The sequence below is a fragment of the Malania oleifera genome, chromosome 8, assembly GCF_029873635.1.
Source record: "Malania oleifera isolate guangnan ecotype guangnan chromosome 8, ASM2987363v1, whole genome shotgun sequence".
Lineage (NCBI taxonomy): Eukaryota > Viridiplantae > Streptophyta > Magnoliopsida > Santalales > Ximeniaceae > Malania > Malania oleifera.
In genome coordinates this window covers 62716554-62740055 of record NC_080424.1, presented here as the reverse complement: position 1 = coordinate 62740055, position 23502 = coordinate 62716554, and positions in this window count along the sequence as shown.

Genomic DNA, 23502 nt, shown 5'->3' with positions numbered 1-23502 from the left:
TTCAAATCCTCAATGTAAATATCAAGCACCCAATTTGTAGTAATCGGGAAAAAAATTAATTATTATTAATCAATTAATTAATTAAATATTATTAAATTAATTAATTAAATAAACAAATAAAAAGAATAGTATGAAAGAAAATAAATAAATAAATAAAATTAAGATTAAATATAATGAAGTAATTAAACATTATTAAATTGAATTAATTAAATATTACTAAATTGAATTCATAAAATAAATAATAGGATAAGATATATATATATATATATATAATATTATAATATAATATAATTTATATTATATTATATGTTTAGGATTGCTTTGAAAGCAATCTAAACATTTCAATTGAAATCACATTCTGCCGACAGAGGCCTTTCCCCCAATGTCACTCACGCCTCTCACTCTCCGTCTCTCTCCTCCGTCTTCCTCCTCTCTCACCTTATTTTTTCGGTAAATATTCGGCTAATTAGGAAACCGAAGATACAGTTGGGTTCCTATCTTCGCCACCGATATTTCTACTGGAGCGGATTTGTTGTGGGAGTGACGTAGGCACCACTCCTAAGGGAAGGTATACTCCCTCTCTTTCTTTAATTTCTCCTTAGATCTTTAGCTAAATCGACGATCGGGCACCACCATAGGGTTCTAGTCTCAATCGTTGTCATTTTGGCCGGAGCAAATTTTCAATTTGGGGGTCCTAGGCACCACTCCAAAGTGAAAGTGGGATTTAGGGAATTAAGAAAATTGGTTATTTTTGGGAGTTTAATTGTTTATTGGAGTTTAGGGATCTAGGAAATTTTGAAATAGTATTTTATTTGAGATTAAATTGATTGAACTAGGGTTATTGAATTTAGGGTTCGGGTGAGTGCTGCGGGTATAATTTCGAGATCCTTGCAGGCGTAGTTCAGGAAACTAGGTAAGGGAATAGATTAAGTTAGTTATTTTTAGAAACTTAGTTATTGAATATACAATGTTTAATTTTAGGAATTTATTTATGAATTAATTAGTCTGGGAAAATACTAGTGTTGAACTGAGTAAAACATGATTTCATATTTAATATTATTTCGTCAGTAAAATATGTTATTTTCAAGACAGATAAGCCGATATAGTAATACTCACTTGTGTGGCGTGAGTATAAATGATTTTGCTGCAGATTTGTAATATGTTAGAATGTTTTATTTTTTTACAGAATAAGCATAATGTGACAATAGTTTTAAAGTTAATGATTAGTGTAGAAATTAAGATATTTTCCAACATATTATGATATGATAACCGGCGCAGATGCCGAGATATGTTAGCTAGCGCAGATGTCGAGATATGTTAGCCGGCGCAGATGCCGAGATATGATAGCCGACATAGATGCCGAGATAAGTTTTATTATGATGATATGATTCAAAAATTATGAAATAACAATTTTATCCAGATGGTTACTTACGTTAAGAGCATGGTACCGTAGCTAACTAGTCAGATCGGTGTAGTAGGTATACCCACTGAGTGCCGACCCCAGTGGTTTTGACAGTATACTAGGTTGGACGGACCAGACTGGGTATAGCCGACAATGCAACCACACTAGTAAGGAAGTGTGGGTCAGTGGCCGATTAGCCAGAAGTGAGTCGATGTAGTAGGATACCCACTGTGTTATTGACTCGCTATAAGTGTGTGTGGTGTAGTAGGATGGGCAAGTCAGGTTGGGTGGGCAATCGTGCATAGTTATGTTATGTTTGACTTAACCTGGTAGGCCAACCGGGTTAGGTCCAGCCTTTGGCATGCACAACCCAGATCATGAGGGGTGGAGTCATGATACACAAACATCCAGGGTATAATTTCAGTATTATACAGATTTAGCAAATGATTTCAATATTATGAAAATTCATTATGAGTATGATTATAAGTACAGATTTTCCATGTATTATCAGCTACAGTTTAAATAATACTACAATGAAATTATTTGCAGTATATGTTTATTATATGACAAAATCACATTGCCACACATCAATATTAGTCTATTTCCTATATTGAGAGGTATCTCATCCTAGAATTACAAATATTTCAGGAAACCCCAACAGACAAGTGGAGTGAGCTTTGAGACTAAGGAGTTCGTTGGTTTTACCCAGTAACATGGTAAATAGATGAGTCAGGACATGACGGATTTTTGGGGTTTATATGTTTATATGTAGAGATAGTGTAACTCTGGTTATTGTATATATGTTAAGTATGTTATAGTTTTGTTGCTTAGGTGATATGCATGTATAAACAAGTAAATCCCCGGTACCTATGGGTCCAAGTTGGCTTTGATTATATATTATGGTATCAGAGTAATAATATTTTATGTAAAAAAAATGGTTCAAAAATCAGGGCGTTACACAATTAACCTCAATCATCAAATCAAAACACTTAAATTACCAAAATTCTTTTTCAAAGGCTTATACCTATAATTCAACCATCCTAATCTTCGAGTTTTAATTTCAAGTTCCAATCTCTCTACTCAGAAATATCACCATCGATGGATTTACCTTGATTTTCTGAAACTCGCGACTGATTCAGAAAACCACAGAAAACCATCAAAGGGTTTTTGCCTCCAGGCCACGAAACAAAACTCCAAATTTCCTACCAGAATCCTAATATACTTGTCCCTATCCTCATCTTAACTCGAACCTATACTCTGGTATTAATCCATCCTAGAGTCTATAGAACCTAACAACCTAAAGATCTGATACCACTTTGCAACGCCCCGAATCCACCAAGTGGGGCCCGGAGTGTTATGTGTTCCATTCACCTATTTTTGATACCAAAAAAATGCCATTCATGCAGTGGAAATAATTAAACAATCTCCATTAAAATACCAGAGTTTTATTCTATACAACCCAAAAAGTATATCCATTCACTTTATATTACATAACTAAGAATTTAAACATAACTTTGAAATACTTCATATCTTACAACTACTCACAATTACCAAAAACTAAACCTGCCTTGGAGCTTGCTAAGTTCAATCACCTGAAGGACTTGAAAAATTAATAATTCGCTGGGGTGAGACACTTCTCAATAAGGATGGAATAGATTATAACACTGTGTAGCAGATGAGTTTTAGTTTATACAAAATATATTTGTTTGTTAATCAACAACAATAACTGCTAATACACTTATATACTATAATAAAAAATACATAACCAATATTTATAGAGAAAGTTCCCAAGGATTAGGAAGATTACATGCCCATACACATAACGTCCCTTTGCTTTGATACCGTTTGTAACTTTGCCCTTTTAATTTGGGTAAGGTTACAATTGATACTTATCAAGGTACTCACCTTACTCAGTAAGCCCTCAGGCGGAGAGTTTTACTTCCCCCTAAACATTTATACATATAAATTCACATACATATACCCACACACATTCAGCATCAATCACACATTTTTGTCACATCCACAGAGGATACTTCACAAGTTTCACATCCACACAGAATACTGCATAAGGTTCACATCCACACAAGATACTGCACAAGTTCATCACAATCGACCTTCACTGCTTCATTTCCTAATGACCTATTCATAGTATATCAGTAAAACAAACTCCTCAGGCCTGCCAATGTTTTACCCTAATTATATAAATGACAATATAACGAACTCCTCAGACTTGCCAACATTATATTATGATACATACGAATAACCATACAAACAATTCATCCAAACATATCAATTCATTCACCACAGTAATCACAACCAATTTATTATAAAGAGTTATTCTCATGCCACACGGTTTGAGTGTTAATCATACTGTTACATACCATGAATAATTAATATACCCCACTCACATTCGTTTTTCCCCAAATATGATTTATAATCAAAACCATCACTTTCAAATACCTAACCCGTTCAGAAAATCATACATATATACATGGGTTTATATACTTGAAATTAATAGGTTCAAATTAATAAAAAGTTGGTATAATTTATTCCCCTTACTTGTTCCATGAAGTTCTACCTGAAATGAACGGGAGATGAAAACCCTAGCTCTACAGAAATACCATTGAAACTTTTCCAAAAATCTGAGAGAGAAGTGAAAGATGATCGGAAAGTGAGAGTGGCTTCAGGTGAGCGTAGAATGAGAGAAAATCATGTGATGGATGAGAGAGAGAGAGAGAGAGAGAGAGAGAGAGGGAAGTTCAGAGTTGAGAGAAAGAAGAGGTGAGTTTTCTAAATAAAAATTACCTAATGTCTATTTATAGGTTCTTAGCCCTCGTAGGAAACCATCGACAGTTTTTCTGTACTTAGCAAAATCGTCGACGGTTTGACACTTAAACGTTCTCGATAGTCTTCCTTGTAGGAAAACCGTCGATGGTTTTTCTGAGTCCCACATAACCGTCGACAGTTTGGTCCTGGACAAACCTTTTTCCTTCCTTTTTCTTATTTTTCCTTTCCTTTATTTATTTTCCTTTTCTTTTATTTATTTTTTTAATTTTCTAGGTTTAGGTTATTACAAATCCCCTATATATGTCTTCATGCATGCATTATCAAACAAGGATGAAGATCATATATCTATTCACTACATAGTCATCCTCTAAAATAAATTCCAGCATGCAATATATTATGATCATTCGGCACATGGTTACCGAATATTGCATTATATTTAGTACTAAATAGCCAATCAAGGTTATACTTAGATAATTATGCACTAATCATGCAGTTTCACAAAGCACACCAAATCATAATCGTTTAAGCACATGGTATATGAATTTTGATTATTTTGGGAAATATCTAACAAAATTTTGGTAGCATGCCGTCTATAAATAGGACATTTCCCAAATAAAGATGCACTAAAACCTGGTTGATTTTAGCAAATAATTCATTTTAAGCATGCAACAACCTAAATCCACTACTAGCATGCAATTCACTATACTACATTAGTTATGCAGTTGGCGTTCCAGTTTAAGCATGTAATCCAGTAGTCAAAAGCATTAATGGATAGTAGGCTGTAGAGCTGTACTCGTAAAACATATAGACATAAATAGAGTATAATCATGAAAGCCTTTAATTTATGTAGTCATGAAAGGGATATGCTCTCCATGAGTTATGCACTCTATTATCTTATGCCTTTTTTAAGTTTTCAATTTTTTTTTTTTTCAAATTTCTAGCCAAGTGCTTTAAATTTTCAATGATTTAAACTTGACTTTTAATGCTTAGGCTTTAAAGGACCAAAAAGTCACAATCAATATTCGTTCAATGAATAAAGCCTATCATGCCTCTATTCTTATGAATTTCAACTCGTGAGAGGCTCAAGTTCGAATGACGTTTAATTTCAATTGTTCGTGCATAGGTTTCCTTGAGATTTGCACTTAATTTAGATTGAAACTAGCAATCATCTTAGCCATACAACTTCATTATAAGTGTAACAACCCCAAAAATAGTTATACTTGATTAGGGTTATGATAAAAAAAATTATTATTAATAATTAATTAATTAATTAAACTTTATTAAATTGAATTAATTAAATTAAGTAATATGATGGTTATATATGTATATGTATAAATGTAAAAGGATAAATGATATATATATATATATATATATATATATATATTAGTATATAATATAATATTATTATAATATATAATAAAGTAAAAAATGGAAGGGGTTAGAAATAGGAAGCTTCTTTAAGCTTCCTGTTGAATTGCAATGTGAGAGCCAGAGACCCCCCCCTTAATTTATGCTTATCTCTCCAGCTTTCTCACGCTCTCGCTCTCGTTCTCTCATCTCCTCTCTCAATCTCCTCATTTTTTTGGCAAATATTCGGCCGATTCAAAATCGAAAAATACTGCTGGGCTCCATTCTCTACCACCGACATTTCTACTGGAGTAGATTTGTCATAGGAGCGATGTAAGCATATCTCCTGGGGTAAGGTAAATTCTCATTTTGACCTTAATTTTTCTTAAATCATAAGCCAAATTGACGATTGCACACCACCACGAGAATCTGGAGATGGTTCTCTATGAAAACTAAGGTGCAGTCCCAAGAGAGGGGGTGAATTGGATTTAAAATTTTCTTTTCATTATCTTCAACAAATTCTTGACTTCTTGTTGATTTATCAAATACACAATAAATACTTAAAACAAATTCAATTCACATCCACAACACAAGAATTTAAACAATCAAGTAACCAATCAATCAACCAAGCCAATCAATTTTCAAATCAACCACAATATCTAAACTAAGATATAAGATTCAACTTTTGTTTGTTTGCAGCCCTGTAAATATAAAAGTTTGATTCAAGCCTTGTGGTAATGAATTTGCTTTCTCAAAATGATTTTCAACAAAACATCCACTCTTCCCAAAATTCAGAATTCAAATAAATTCTTAGTTAATTTATCTTTGGGTGTTAACCAATTAACGTACTCCCTTATGGTTTTCACAAAGTATGGTTTAACCAACATACTTCCTTTCGGTTTCTGCAACCCAAATCAAAATTAGAATTTAAGTTTATTTAATTTTCAAATTTACGTAGTATATATGATTAAGAAATCAAATCATCCACGCAGTTTATATATGCTGAAAGTAAAGAGTAAGGGAAAGAGAGAGTGAGACCATGACTTTTACGAGGTTCGGCTTATCCCCAGCCTACGTTCTTGCCTTTGGAAAATCACGAAAGGATTCACTAAAACTAGTTCCTTTGTCGGGAAGAACAACACCGTTTACACACTTCTTCAGTAGGCTAGAGCCCACCTCTCCAAGTGATATCCCCTCACTTGGTCACTCCTTCAATTAGGCTAGAGCCCACCTCTCTAAGCGATCCCCACACTTAGCCAACGATCCAAACACCTTAGAACGTCAAAGAACTACAAGAAACACAAGATACAAGTTGCGTACAAGTAGACTCTCACAAAGAGTAGATTAGTACAATTTCAAAACTATATACTTCAATGTAATTCAAAATATGAAATTCAGATTGAAGCTTTAAAAGTATATCACCGAACAGTTCTTTTAATGGATGAAAGAATTAGAACTTGTAGCACAAGATTGATGATTTGGAATCAGCAAATCCTTAGTAGAATTCATGCAAGTTGAGAGTGAGAGAACCTTTTAGAATTTTGAAAACAATTGAAAGAGATTGAATGCTGAATTTAATTCTTGGTGATTAAATCAATTTAACTTGGGTGTATTTATAGAGGTAGAAAAGTATCTAACTTGTTCCCCAAGTTTACTTGGAGTAGGGTCCAAGTTTTAAATAAGTTTGAGCCCCAAGTAATAAAACTTTTCAAAATATGTCTGTTATGTATTTTAAAATCTGCCGCATGGCAGTTGACTGCGAGGTTTCTGTCAGTCGCCTATCAATGCATTACTTATATAAAATACACAGGTAGTAGGGTGGCGATCACCTGTCAACATGGGGTCAAGCGCCTGTCACTGAATAACTCAATTTTTAAAGAGAAATAGAAGGGTGACAGTTGACTACAAAACTCAGTCAATTGTCTCAAAATACACTGTCAATCACCTGCCAAGTCCTAGACAGTTGACTGACATGTTTCTGTCTATACATTTTAAAATCTTTAATATGACAGTAGAATGTCCATCTAGAGTCAGTCGTCTGGCAAGTAAAAAATCTTGTTTTAAACTTTGTTTTTTCTCTCTCTCTTTGCCTATTTATTTCTTGGAATATCAATTTGTTTTCTTTTTAAAATATGTCCCAAGATTTAAAACTAAGGTCTCTAAGTCTCGTTTGCCTAATGAGTTTCAAAATGAAAATTCATACTTGAATCATACTTGAAGTACTTACAAAGCTTGTCCTAAAGACTCATTTGATTCTTCTTTACTTTGAGTTCTCTTTATTGCTAAGCTTCAATGATCCTGAATTTGATGTGAGCTTTCAAGATTTATCTCTCTTGATCTTTCAATATTGCTTTAGATTTTTTAGCTTCATTGATCTCTGAGCTTTCCATGTTGATCACTTGAGCTTTCATTCTTGAAGCTTTTTCTTTAATATCAATGCTCTCATGATCTTCAAGTTTTAATCCATGCCTTAAGCTTGATATAATCATCATTCTTTGAAGTACAAGCTTTCATGAATTCTTTAACCTTGCATTCATCATTGAGTCCTGAAAAGACATCACTTAAACAAAGCATGTTAAGTTCTACTTGTTTGTTAGCATCAAAATAGGCTATTAAGCCTTGTAAGGCCAACACTCTACAAGTCAAGCGGAGCGAATTACTCATGAGGTCGTTGTAGGCATAGCCCCAAAATTAGGATAAAGGGGTTATTTAGAAATTAATTATTATTTAATTAATGTAGATTTGAAAATGTTAAAATATTAGGCATTTTGGGGTTGAACTGAGTAAGTAGGGTTTTTGGAATACAGGGTTCGGGTGAGCACCGCGGGTATAATTTTGGGGTCCTTGCTGGCGTAGTTTTTGGAAACCAAGTAAGGGGAATAAATTATTACAGTTATTTTGAGAACTACTGATTTAGTTAATACGTGAAAATGAACATATGATATTTTTCATGAAATTATTATGATATGAATATCAAATAAAGTTGTGTGGCATATGATTTATATTGAATTGTGGTGTTTTGATTTTTGAAGTACAAGAGGTGATGAAAAGTGAAAAATATTAATGATTATTTTATGAGAAATACTAATATGTGAAACATTGATATGTTTATGGGAAAATGATTATGAAATGAAGATATGTTTTATTGAGAAATGTTGAAACACGTGAAATATGATATATGCTATTATGAGATGATGAAATGTGCATAGAAAATGATGAGACTATTTTTATTGAGATGAATTAAAATATACTGATATGAGAATTTTTTTTATTAAGAAACATTGAAATGAGGATATATATATATATATATATATATATATATATATATGAGAATTGTTTTATTGAGAAACATTGAAACAAGGATATATATATATATATATATGTATATATATATATATATATATATATATATATCTATATATGTAGGATGCCCATAAAAATGTAAGATACTAAGTGGGCAACAATTGGACTCCTATGTTCTATAGAAATTCTTTATTCCCTGGGAAGTGCGGTCATCATCATCACTTGAAACCAACCATGGGAACAATATGTCATGGGCATCACGTTGCCATGTCTTCCAAAGGATTCTGTGAATCAAATAACACCTAATAGAATCATCTTTATCAACTTACCTAGAAGAAAAATCATAATGATACTTGAACGTTTAGCAATCTGCTATCTAGAAGGAAAACCATGTATGCTATGATCTGGAGTTTTATTTTTTCACTCTATCCATGCGAATCCTACTTGGCAATGGGGCACCAATTTAACCGCTTAGTCATCGACTCAGTTGGGATTTAGCTTGTATACAACTTCATGTGAAATCTTTTTTGGTCATCTACAGTTGATTATGGCTTTTGAAGGCATCTTCAGAATCTAATCTTTCTACCATTAGCAACTCTTTAGTACAAATAAATGTCACACTTTCCTTCCTGATCCATTTTACACAAGAATTATGCTGCCAGACAATGTCCAATCACTGATCATAACTGACTAAACAACTTCAGTAATATTGTATTCTGTACCAAACCAAGACATGTGTGTATTGCATATTTGTCCATCCAATGGTGCAAGATCAGGGTTGGTTTGAGTCAATATAGCAGGACTTAGACTTGCCATAATTGCAATCTTTGTTTTTCATTGAGGATATTTTCCAACTATATTTTGATATTCAACGTTTGCTAACATAGGCTAGAAGTGGAATCTTAAAACTGTTGGAAGCAAGAAAAATCTAGGAACCAATTTGGTAGGAAAATGATACCTTACCCTGATTTAAAAGTGTAAGCCTGTGTATTAGTTTGACATTTAAAAAAAAAGAATTGGATGATTAGAATTTCAGAGAATGTTTAGAAGCTTATATATTTTTTACTCAAATGAATCACAAGTTATGATGAGAGTTTGAAGTGCCTTTTATACATTTGATCTGACAGGCTAATGATTACACAACCTGGTCTGAGATGTCCCAGCAGGTATGGTTCTTGATGAGTACGAGTCACTATTGCAAGTTCTCTATTTAAATATGAGGCTTACCATTGGTGGTTATCTATTGATCATACACTTAATTGATTGTTTTTAAAAGGAAATAGTACTTAGAGATCCAAAAGGAGTGAGGATTTTCTTTCTAATTAACAAGCTCTCATACATGACATCTTGAGTGCTTTTGGAAAGGTAGAATCTGGGCACATGTTTGGGGTTTGTAGTAGCAATGAAAAAAAATACGAGTTAACGAATTCCAAACTTCTTTACCCATAGGTGATGGATTTTTGAATATTCTTCCCAGATGATTTATCAGGGCTACCTCCAAGAGGAGATTGAATTTAATATTGATTTGGAGATAGGAACGAAGCTTATGTCGACTGCCTCATATAGAATGACATTAATTGAACTAAGGCAACCTAGGGTGCAACTAGAAGATTTCCTCGACAAGGGATATGTTCAACTTAGTATATCATCATAGCTTGCACCTGTGTTATTCACTAAGCAACATAATGGGACCTTGAGGCTATGCATTAATCATTAGAAGTTGAATCATGTTACATTAAGAATCGGTATCGACTTTCAGGGATTAGTGGATTTTTTGATTAATTGGTAAAATCCCAAAATTTTTGAAGGTTGATTTACAATTAAATTATCACTAATTAAGATTTGAGAATTACACATCCCAAAGACAGAATTGAGTACACAGTAAGATCGATATAAGTTTCTTGTGTTATCAATTAGGGTTATCAATGCACCTTGCATTTTCATAGATTAATGAATCAAGTCATTCAACCATATGTGGATCAGTTTATTGTAATTTTTATGGATGTTTTTTTGGAGTATTCAAAGACTCAAGAAGAGTATGAACAATATTTGTGATTAATTTTTCAAACATTATGAGAGCATCAGTTATATGCTAACGGGAAATATGAGTTTTGGACAATTAATACAAAATTTTTGGGGTCATGTTATAATCAAAGGATAGTTATCTATTGATTCTTCTAAGGTTATGTTGGTGTTAGATCTTTGGAAGATTGGAGATGAAAATTGAAGTTGTTGAGTGTTAGTGCTGAAGTAAGGTGCATTAAGAACATGATGTATAATCCATCGATTTATGTTAGTTATCAATTCTAAGGGACTTGTTTAAAAGATTGACTCAAAACTTATTAGGTTAATGATGGATTTTACTTGGGGTTGTATTCAACAAATTTCGAGGAAGAAATTTTCATAAGGAGGGGAGAATGTAATAAACCCAAAAATAATTCTACTTGATTAGGGTTATGATAAAAAATTAATTTATTATTATTATTACTATTAATGAATTAATTAAACTTTATTAAATTGAATTAATTAAATTAGGTAATATGGTGGTTATATATGTATATGTTTAAATGTATAAGAATAAGTGATATATATATATATATATATATATATATATATATATATAAGTATACAATATAATATTATTATAATATATAATAAAGTAAAAAAAAAGGAAGGGGTTAGAAACAGGAAGCTTAAAGAAGCTTCCTATTGAATTGCATTGTGAGAGCCAGAGACCCCTACAATTTATGCTTATCTCTCTAGCTTTCTCACGCTCTCGCTCTTGTTCTCTCGTCTCCTCTCCCACTCTCCTCAATTTCTTGGTAAATATTTGACAGATTAAAAATCGGATAATACCGCTGGACTCCATTCTTCGCCACCAATATTTCTACCGGAGTAGATTTGTCATAAGAGCAACGTAGGCATATCTCCTAGGATAAGGTAAATTCTCATTTTGACCTTAATTTTTTTTAAATCATAAGCCAAATTGACGATCGGACACCACCATGAGAATCTAGAGATGATTCTCTACAAATCTAGTGGAGCAAATTTCTCGTGGGGTCGTCGTATGCATAACCCCAAAATTAGGATAAGGGGTCATTTATAAATTAATTGTTATTTAATTAATGTAAATTTGAAAATATTAAAATATTGGGCATTTTGGGGTTGAACTGAGTAAGTAGGGTTTTTGGAATACAGGGTTCGGGTGAGCGCCGCGGGTATAATTTTGGGGTCCTTGCTGAGGTAGTTTTTGGAACCAGGTAAGGGGAATAAATTATTACAATTATTTTGAGAACTACTGATTTAGTTAGTACGTGAAAATGAGTATACGATATTTTGCTTGAAATTATTATGACATTAATATCAAATAAAGTTGTGTGGCATATGATTTATATTGAATTGTGGTGTTTTGATTTTTGAAATACAAGAGGTGATGAAAGTGAAAAATATTAATGACCATTTTATGAGAAATACTAATATGTGAAACATTGATATGTTTATGGGAAAATGATTATGAAATGAAGACATGTTTTATTGAGAAATGTTGAAACACGTGAAATATGATATATGCTATTATGAGATGATGAAATGTGCACATAAAATGATGAGAATATTTTTATTGAGATGAATTAAAATATATTGATGTGAGAATTGTTTTATTGAGAAAAATTGAAACGAGGATATATATATATATATATATTGAAGAGTATTTTCTGAAAAATGATGAAATATACAGTATAGAAATGTTTTACTAGGAAATGTTGAATAATGTGAAATGAGATATATATATATATATATATATATATATATATTGTTAGCTTTGGTGTATTCCCAAGAAGGGGGGGGTGAATTGGAATTTTAAAATTTATTCCTCGGTTTAGCTAATCTAACATCAGTATATTAGCAACCTAGGGTCTGTCTATATAGTTCCAAATGCGCAGATAAATAAAATGTGCGGATAAATTATGCGCGACATTCACAATACAACATACACGTGCGATAAATAAATTATGAAAAAATAAAATTGTTGGCCTTACGAGGCTTAAAATCTTGTTATCTTGTTTTGATGCAAACAAACAAGTGAAATTTAATGTATTTGTGTGAGTAATGATATTTTAGGGCTCATATATGAGAAAGTAAGGTCAAAGTACTCACAAGGATCAAATGAAGCTTAAATGAGTCAAAGCATGGATTTAAAGATGATATATTAAACCTTGAAGATTATGAGGACATGAATGAGTTGTTGAAAGCCAAGGAATATTAAAGTCAAAAGAGCCAAAGAAAGGCAAAGTAAGAAAGCTCAAAGAATATGGAATCTTGAAGGAAAGATGGGCTCAATCCAAGGACAAAGCATGAAGACTCAAGAACCTATAATATTAATGTCTTAGAAGTCTCATGTAAGTGCTTTAATGTTTAAAATATTGTTTGAAATATTATGAAACTCTTATGTTAACTTCTTGGACCTAGATACCTTTTAATATACTTGGAAAATATTTTAATAAGGTCAAAAAATATTTTAAAAAAGTTAGAATCATTTTTGGAATGAAAAGCACTAAAAAGAGTTTTTCCAAATGCTGTTAGTTTTTATACATCCACATTGAGGTAAATTTTTCTCTATAAAAAGCTCTTTATTTTAAAATGTGTTTAACATAAAAGTTGTATAATGTTCTCTTAAATTTATTTTGACACCAAGAACACCTAATTTGGAGTTATACAGAAAATGTTATGGCCAAAACACTGAAGTAGGGTCACTGTTGTCAAACATCTGAACACTGTTCATGGGAGGCACTTCAGCTATCTGAACATCACACAAAACCACTTCAGACGTCTAAAATCGTCACTTCAGACGTCTAAAGATTTTCTGGGACAAAAAAAAGAATAGGCAGTAGCTGTTCAGACGTCTGAACTCAACACTTCAGACATCTGAACACTGTTCAACGGGCAAATTTTTAAATTCTAATATTTTAAAATATAACCGTTTTGAGCTCCAAATTTTCTAACAACTTGGGAAACTCTCTAAGGAAACTTTAGCAACATAAAAACAAGTTTGAAAGCCTATAAATACATGGTTTTGCCAATCAAAATACATCCAAGAATTGAAAAATCTGTTTTGGGAAACTGAAAGCACTCTTGTTCTTACAAGTTCTCTTGCTCACTCATTGCAAAACTCTTTTACTAAGATATTCTGAAGTGCTAATCCTTCCTTCTCTGAATTTCTACTGCTAATCCTCATCTAAGAAGGATATTGGTGAATTCTACACTTAAGCTTAATTCTATTTCATATCGATATTTTACATTGAAGTATATAGTGCTGAACTTGTACTAACTTGCTCTTTTTAGAGAGTGTTTCTTGTACACAGCTATTCTTTTTATTTTTCTTGTAGTTCTTTGATATTCCAAGGATTGTTTGGATCATTGGCTAAGTAAGGGAATATTGCTTAGAGAGGCGGGCTCTAGCCTAAAGGAGTGACCGAACAAGGGGATATCGTTTGGAGAGGCGGGATCTAGCCTAATGAAGAGCGTATGGTATTGCTTTTAAAGGTTTTGTTCCACCTGTCAATGGAATAGGTTTAGTGAATCTTTTGGTGGTTTGCCAAAGGCGAGGACGTAGGCTAGGTATAAGCTGAACCTCGTAAAACTCCCTGTCTCACTCTCTCTTTCCCTATTCTTTATTTTCAATGCATATTTAAATTGCGTGGATGGTTTAAATTTGAAAATAATATAAACTACGTATATTTGGAAATCAAACAAACTTAAGGTTAAATTTTGATTTGGGTTGCGGAAACCGAAAGGGAGTACGTTGGTTACACCATATCTTACGGAAACCATGCGGGAGTATGTTATTTGGTTAACATCCCAAAGATAAATTTACCAATAGTTTATTTGAATTCTAAATATTTGGAAAGAGTGATTGGATTTATTTATATAGGGCTTTACATCAGCAAGCATAAATTCTCATTCACTATAGGGCTTGGTTCAAATTTGGCTAATATCAACAAACAACCATTTTGAGTTTTTATATTACATAAGTGCTGTGTATTGGCTTGTTTGTTTGCTTTCTAATTATAGTTAATTGGTTTGGTTGAATGATTGGATGTTTGTATGGTTAAGGATTAAATAAAGAAACTAAGTTCTTGAGTGCTTAACAAATTAAACAAATAAGTCACAAATTGGTTAAAAGAAATAAAATAAGTTTAAGAATTCTAAAAAGGAATTAAAAGAAATTTTTAAAAGCCAATTCACCCCCCCTCTTGGGAAGCTATTCTTAATTTCAAAAATGCACACTCAATATGTTATCGGGGTTCAGCCAATACTGCCTACATCCCTGCCTCTAGCTCGCAAGTCAGAAGATTCCACTAATGCTCACTTAACAGGTGAAGCGCACCAGTTACAACCAAGTCAATTCAAGGGGCTGACCTCAACCAACACGCCTTACCAGGATGGCGCACCTAGCTTTCCTAACCAGATCTAAGACAGTCCGGGACTATTAACCAGGGCTAGTCTCCCTTTTTAGGTTCATGCCTGGAATACAACAGATTTACAATATAAATTTTGTGTACAATTTCAGTGCTTCTCCAACAAACAAATTTGTACCACTATGCACAGTCACTAAACAATGCACATGAACACGATAGGAACTATAAGCTTAGTGATGTGAATGTGTGCAATATATACTCACTATAATGTGTGTTCTCAAATAAGCACAAGAGTGTATACTAGAACTATCTTTGAAACTATATATTAATATATCTCAATCATAAGTCTAGGGTTTCAAATATTTCTACCAAGAGTATTCTAAATATCTCAAGAACAATATTTTCTCAATATTCAAGAACAAAGAGATATTTAAAAATAATCTAGTAAAAAGATTTTTGCATACACAAAATACAAGCCCAAATGAGTCTTGCAATAACAACGCAAAGACCCACTTAGCTATAGGATTTTTCCCACATAAGATTTATCAAATTAAATCGTTGGAAAAATCCTTGCTTAACCTTTAATATGAAAATCAAATATCTCAAACAAGATTTTCAAAAACTCAAGCACGAGAGATATTTTTGAAAAACAAGCTTCGTCAAAAATATTTTTTTTCACAACACAAGACAAGCTTTTGAGTCTTGCAATGAGAATGCAAAGACTCACAAGCTTAAGAAGGTTTCCCACAAATGAATTTATGAATTAAATCACTGGGAACACCTCTAGGCTTACTCTCACTAAAATAAAAAATCAATGCACTTATATGAGAGTATAAGCACATAGGAACTATATGGAACAACTTAAAATACTCTTTCTCAAAAGGGTTTTGCAATAAAATGATCAATAGAAGAGTATATGACTTTGAGTATGAAGAATATGGAAGAAGAGAAGATTTTGGGCAATAAAATTTTTAGAGAATTTTTTGCTAATCTAAAACCCTAATCACGCCTTAATTTTGCAAATGAAAGGCTATATATAGAAATGAGAAGAATTATAGCCGTTGGGGGCATATAGGGTATTATTAGGATTGCTTTAAACCATTTTAACACAATTAAACCTGTTTAAAAACTTTAACCGTGGTAAAAAATAATGTCCAACCTGAGAGCACCGGTCGACCAGACGCGAGGTTTGGTTGACCAGGTGATTTTGAACTATGGAGTTTGGTCGACTAGGGCGTTGGATTCTCCCACGTGGGGATTTCGTCAACCAGGGCGTTGCCCATTTAAATTTGGTTGGTCAACCGAGGTGTCAAATGTTGAGTTGGTGGGAGTTCGGTTGACCAAGTCATATGAACTTGGTACAGTACGGTCGACCAAGCTGTGGTCAAAATGTTGACTGCTTGACCGGTTTGGTCGACCGAATGATTTACACTGTGATAGTTCGGTCGACCGAACTTGCATTTTTAATGCATTTCAGTGCCATCTCCCTTATACATAAATCCTATTCATATAAGCATATATATATATATATGTATATATATGTATATATATATATGTATATATATATGTATATATATATATGTATATATATATGTATATATATATATGTATATATATATGTATATATTTAAACCATGCATGAGTGTCCTAGGGTTATTCTAGGTCTTTTTTAGGACATAGAAAAAATTCGACTTTGGTCGACCGAAGTCTTGTCTATGGTCATTTGATTTTCAAGTGATATTTAGGGACCTAGAGTTGTTCTAAGGTCTTTGAGCTTTATAGTTCCTACATGCATGATATGCATTAAATATTATAGACCTTTTCTATGTTACTATTACAGACGAATTACAACATAAATGATCTTCAGGGTCTTCATGGTCTACTTCATGTGTCATCAATGTATCTACTAATATAAACCTACACATGAACTAGATAGCCATTAAATACTTGTCACTATCAAAATCGAGATATGACCCATAGGGTCAACATATATATATATATATATATATTATTATGAAATGAATTTTGAAATGCGAATATTAAAAATGGGAATATTGCAATGTAAATTCTGCAATATAAATATTGAAACGTGGAAATTGAAATGTGAACATTGCAAAGTGTGAAAGCTACAATGGGATCATTAAATACTGGGAAATGTGAACATTACAAAATGCGAAAGCTACAATGGGATCGTTGAAATATGATTGATGAAATGCCAATACCGCATAATGATTGCGGGTATGTAGTAATGATAACCTTGACGGATGGTTATGGAAACCCTAATGATGGGTTGTGATATTAAGCACGGTATCGTTGCTAGAGGTGTTAGTGCAACCACACGATCTCGTGGAGAGTGTGGTGTGGGCAGTCGATTGAGCCATTTAGTTGAGTTGTTATGCCCCCTGAGTCTGGATCAGGGCTATAGGCCGGCCAGTCGTTCTACAGGCGCATGGATGGATTTCCATTTTGATCTAATTGGGTAGACCAACCACGGTTATATCCAGCCTTCGGACCGCACAACCCTATTCATGTGGGAAAGCATGACGTGGAAAAGAGATCCTCAGCGTAGCCATAAGTTATAGACGCGATGTTGGTATTGAATACTAAGGATACTTGTGTACTGGATAGTGAAATTGAAAAATGGATATATGTGAGTTAATAACAACAATAATTGAAGCGAAGTAAAACTCTTTGCCTGAGGGCTTGCTGAGTAAGGTGAGTGCCCTGATAGGTATCAGATGTAGCCATACCTGACCGCATAACGTATTAGGGCAGAGGGAAACTACTTATATGAGCGGGTAAACTTCCCTATTCTTAGGAACTTCGATGGTAAACTTGGGTTGCGTGTGAATGATTTTGAAAATGGAATTAAAAGCTTATGAAAGCTTGTGTTTTATATCTATATGATTATGAGCGTATATCAGTTATTTTCTTAGATAATATAATAATTTAAAAAAGTATATTATGATATGATGAAACTCATATTTCCACACGCTATAAATAATTTATTCCATCTTACTAAGATGTGTCTCACCCAAATTATCTAAACTTTTCAGGAAACCAAGATAGACTAAGAGAAAGAGCTCTGAGATAGTGGGGAGCAGATACCCAGATATACAGGGTGAGTTTGGGTTAGGAAAGTGTAATTTCCCTAGAGTTCTATGGTTTTTGAGAATGTGGTAAAAATGTATGTATATGGATATTAATACTCTGGATATTGTATTCTGGATGGTTTGTACATTATGTCTTCCGCTGTTAGGTTAATATAAATAAAATGCCTATTTACCTAGTACCCAATGTGGGTCGGCTCATGTGAGTGGTATCAGAGTTGTTGACATGGCCGATGTGATATTTGATGTGTATGATTTAATAATTATTGATGAATTATTATTGTAAAAAAATGGTATGAAAAATCGAGGTGTCATAATAAGGATACGAAGCTTTAAAGGATTTGATTAAAATTTTGAGAGCTTGTGAGAGAAGTATAGGAAAAACACTCTTAAATAATAAACCACTAATGAGTTCAAAAGAGTATTCATTATGAGTGGACATGATTCAAGATATTTTCGTGGAAGTGAATATACCCAACTACTTAGGCAAAGAGCATTTTGGGAGTATATGGATTTCTTAAGCATAGATCTTTTGTCATTTCGATTTTCCACAACTGGAAGGTATCCTTTAGATATGATCAAAATTTTGAGCAAGGATACGAACCAAGGAGTAGGATGAAACTTTACCGAATATGATTGTGGAGTGGTAAAGTTTTCCTATGGAGGAGAGGTGAACCAAAATAAGAGGGTTTCACACTAGTGAATGACTTTAAACAAGCATTTATTAAAGATGGAATTTATGATGATCAGTGCTTACAACTAGAGTGATGACTAAAATTTGATCAAGGCTTTTACGTTAAAAAATGTTTTTAGGGATAAATGATATGAGACAAGAAGAATTTCCTAAAGCTCAATTTTGTAAAATGGACAAAAGATGCTTAACTTAAGATTTTCATATTTAGGCATGAATTAAGCATTATGAAATATTTATTAGTTAAAGAAACCTTTGTCCATTTGGAAGTGGATTTTACGTAAGCATGCTTCTGAGATGTCATTCAACATAATGATTTATGATTTATATCTTAGAAAAGAAAGGTTCCAGATAAATTTAGCCAGTTATGCTCTCAACCTTTACTTTGAACCAATAAGAGGAATATTGTGGATTATGTGGAGACTGACGTGCCACTCAAGCAGAGATTACCATATTCCTTTTGTTAGCTTTACCGTGATCCCAATAGGGGGGGGGGGGTGAATTGGTATTTTCAAAATTGAAACCTTAGGTCAATCCCCCAACAACAGTATTACACAACCTTAAGGTCAATCTAGTGCAAATAAATTAACTTAATTTAAATGTATAACAGAATTTAAATAGCATAACTAAGTTAACCAAACATGCACGAGAAAGCTATAAATAAAGATGACACCCAGAAATGTTATCGAGGTTCAGAAAACTGTCTACATCCCCACCTTGGCTAACAAGCACAAGGATTACCACTATGATGCTCACTTAAGTGGGTGGAGTGGCACCTAAACAACCAGGTCAATTAGTAAAGGGTTGACCTCAACCTTTACAAAAAATCCTTACCGGGCTGGATTACCGTCCCCTCAGGCCACACCTGGAATACAACAGTATGTTCACAATAAAACTGGTACAGTGATTGTGCTTCTCAAGTAAAGCAGATATGTACCCAATATAAACAGTCATATACACATCAACAATATGGATATAGTGCAAGCTTAGTGATGTAAATAGTTGTGCAAACAACACTCAATAGGGTATAATCAATGGAATGTTCAAGAGTGTTCAACACAAGCAATATCTTTGAAACTAGGTAAAGCAAATTTCAATAGCTAATCAAGATTCCAAATATATCAATCAAATATTCAAACTAACTCAAGAAATTTTCTTCAATGAGATAAGAACACTACTAATTCGAAAAATATTTTGGCTTGTTGAAAATATTTTTATATAACAAAAATCAAAGCTATGGGAGTCTTGCAACAAATATGCAAAGACCCCTAAGCTTGCTAGTCTATACCAACAAAAGATTTATAATATGAAATCAATGGGTTAAACCTTAGCCAAACTCCCCAAAAATAATATCAATAATCAATCAAGAAAATGAGAGTTTTAGCACTATCTAGCAATTACAAGCACACTCACTAAGCTCTTACAAGACCAAGATTTATCAAAGGAATGAGTATTTGAGGATATTTGAGCAAAGTAGGATTTTTAGAGTAGAGAGGATTCTTAGCTAATGATTTTTGCTAATTACTTGCTAATCCTCACAAATGAGCCTATATTTATAGGCAAGGTAAAAATTATAACCATTTGGGACCTTCAGGGTATTATTAGAAAAGTTCTAAAATGCTTAAGTAATATTAACCCAAATTAACCCAAGTTTACCTCGAGTAAAATAATTTTAACCCGAGAAGGTTCGTGTGGCTGAACTGAGGTTCGGTCGCCCAACCAAACTCATTTTTAATAATCCTTAAAAATAGTCCAGCAGCCCAAGTTCCGGTATGGTAACCCAAACAAAAGTCAGTAGCATTTTTTCATAGGTTCGGGTGCTCGGTCAATGGGTCGGTAGCCCGAATTCAGAGGTTCGATCGATCGGGCCATTTTTGAACTGATTCCCTCAGTAGCTCGAGTTGGTGAGGGGTCCCTTTCAAAGGTTCAAGCACCCAGGGAAGATATGTTTAAAATGGTTCGGCCACTTGAGAGCTAGGTCAACTGTTGACTTTTCAACAGTTTGGGCACCCGAGGAGTTTTGAACTCCTGGGGTTCAGTCGCCCAAGCTCTCTCAAAACTTCCCTATAATATTCAATTTAATTCATTTTTAACACTCCTGAATTTTGTATGATATATGTGCTTGATTGTTGGGACCTAGAGTCATACTAGGGTCTTACTGAGCTTACAATATATCCTATATGTATGACATGTAGGTAATTATTACAAACCATATACCTAGTTATTATTACAAACCCATATTATATTAATTGAATTTACAATATGAAATAGAATCTTCAGGGTCTTCATATTTTGCTTCAAGTGCCATTCCTTGAAATGCTCATATAAACTTGCACATACGCTTGAAAACCATCAAATACCTAAGTATTCAGGTGTGACCTATAAGGTCAACATTCTCCCCCTTTTTGATGATGAAAAATACATCATGAAAAAAAATGGGTATTGCCTTAGAAAGCTCCCCCTAACAATGTGCATTATGTAAAAGTTTGTCAATGCAAATTATTTTTCTTATGTGCGACCCAATTTTTGCCCTTTTATCTATCTCTCCCTTTTGGTAACAGCAAAAAGGGCTATGAAAGTAATAGTCTTAGGCAATGGGTATGAATCATTTGTATACAAGATGAGTTTGGGAATTTTTAAAAATTTTGGCAGCATGCCGTTTGAAAGTAGGACATTTCCCAAAAAAAATCTTGTATAAAAATGACATGTTTTGAGTTTTTAAGATTTAACAGTTTATCCACAACCACTGAACTCAAATAGTTCCAATATAATCAATACATAAAACATGAATGCAATCATCATCATGCAGTAGATATGAGAATTTGGCATTGCAAAACATAACCAATTTCATAAAGTCTAAGCCAATGGAAGATTCCAATTATTATATTAATTATTAGACTTTGAAAATATTAGAAAGCTCTCCCTAAGTTTATGCAGAGTATGAAATATCTAGGAAGCATCTCTACTATGCATGAGACCTAGTTCACGTCTAATTTGTATGAACCTATCTTCTGGAAGTGGTTTAGTGAAAATATCCACCCATTGCTCACTAGTGCATACAAACTCAAGAGCCATATCCCCTTTCCATACATGATCACGAAGGAAGTGATGTCTAATCTCAATGTGTTTTTTTTTGTGAATGTGAGATAGGATTTTTTGAAATGTTGATTTCACTAGTATTATCACATTTAATTGGTACTGTATCGTAGTGTAACCCAAAGTCCATAAGTTGTTTTTTCATATAAAGAGTTTGTGCACAACAACTTCCAACCACAATATATTATTCTTTAGCTGTGGATAAGGCAACTGAGTCATGTTTCTTGGAGAAACAAGAAATGAGAGATTGTCCTAAATAGTGACAAGTGCCGCTAGTACTCTTCCTATCAACCTTACTACCGACAAAGTCAGCATCAGTATAACTCACAATCTCAAAGGTAGTATGCTTAGGGTACCATAAGCCTAACTCTATAGCTCCAACTAGATACCTAAGGATTCGTTTAACTACTAATAGATGAGATTCCTTAGGAGCGGCTTGAAACCTAGCACACATGCACACACTAAACATAATATCAGGCCAACTAGCAGTGAGATAGAGAAGACTCCTAATCATGCCACGATACAATTTCACGTCAACAGAGATCCCTTGCGTATCTTTATCAAGTTTAATAGAAGAACTCATAGGGGTACCAAGAATTTTACAATCTTCCATATTAAATTTCTTTAGTAAGTCCCTGACATATTTAGATTGCCATATGAAAGTTCCATATTCAACTTGTTTAATTTGCAGCCCTAAAAAGAAACTAACCTCACCCATCATGCTCATTTCAAATTCAATTTGTATGCATTTGGAAAACTCATTACACAACTCATCATTGGTTGCTCCAAAAATGATATCGTCAACATAAATTTGAACTAGGAGCATATCAACATTTTTGGATTTGATGAAGAGTGTAGTGTCAATCTTGCCACGGGTAAACCCATTTTCTAGCAGAAAACCACTAAGCCTCTCATACCAAGCTCTAGGATCTTGTTTCAATCCATACAAGGCCTTAGACAACCGATAAACATGATATGGATATTTATGGTTTTCAAAATCGGGCGGTTGTTCTACATACACTTCTTTGTTAATATAGCCATTAAGAAAAATGCTTTTAACATCCATTTGAAACAATTTAAAATTTTTAAAATAAGTATAAGCAAGTAACATACGAATGACTTCCATCCTAGCAATAGGAGCATATGTTTCATCAAAGTCAATTCCCTCTTCCTAATTATAACCCTGGGCAACTAGTCTAGCCTTATTCCTCGTTACTACCCCATTCTCATCTTTCTTATTTCTATATACCCATTTAGTTCCAATAATTGTATGATCATTAGGCCTAGGAACTAGGGTCCACACTTTGCTTCTTTCAACTTAATTAAGTTCTTTTTGCATGGACATTACCC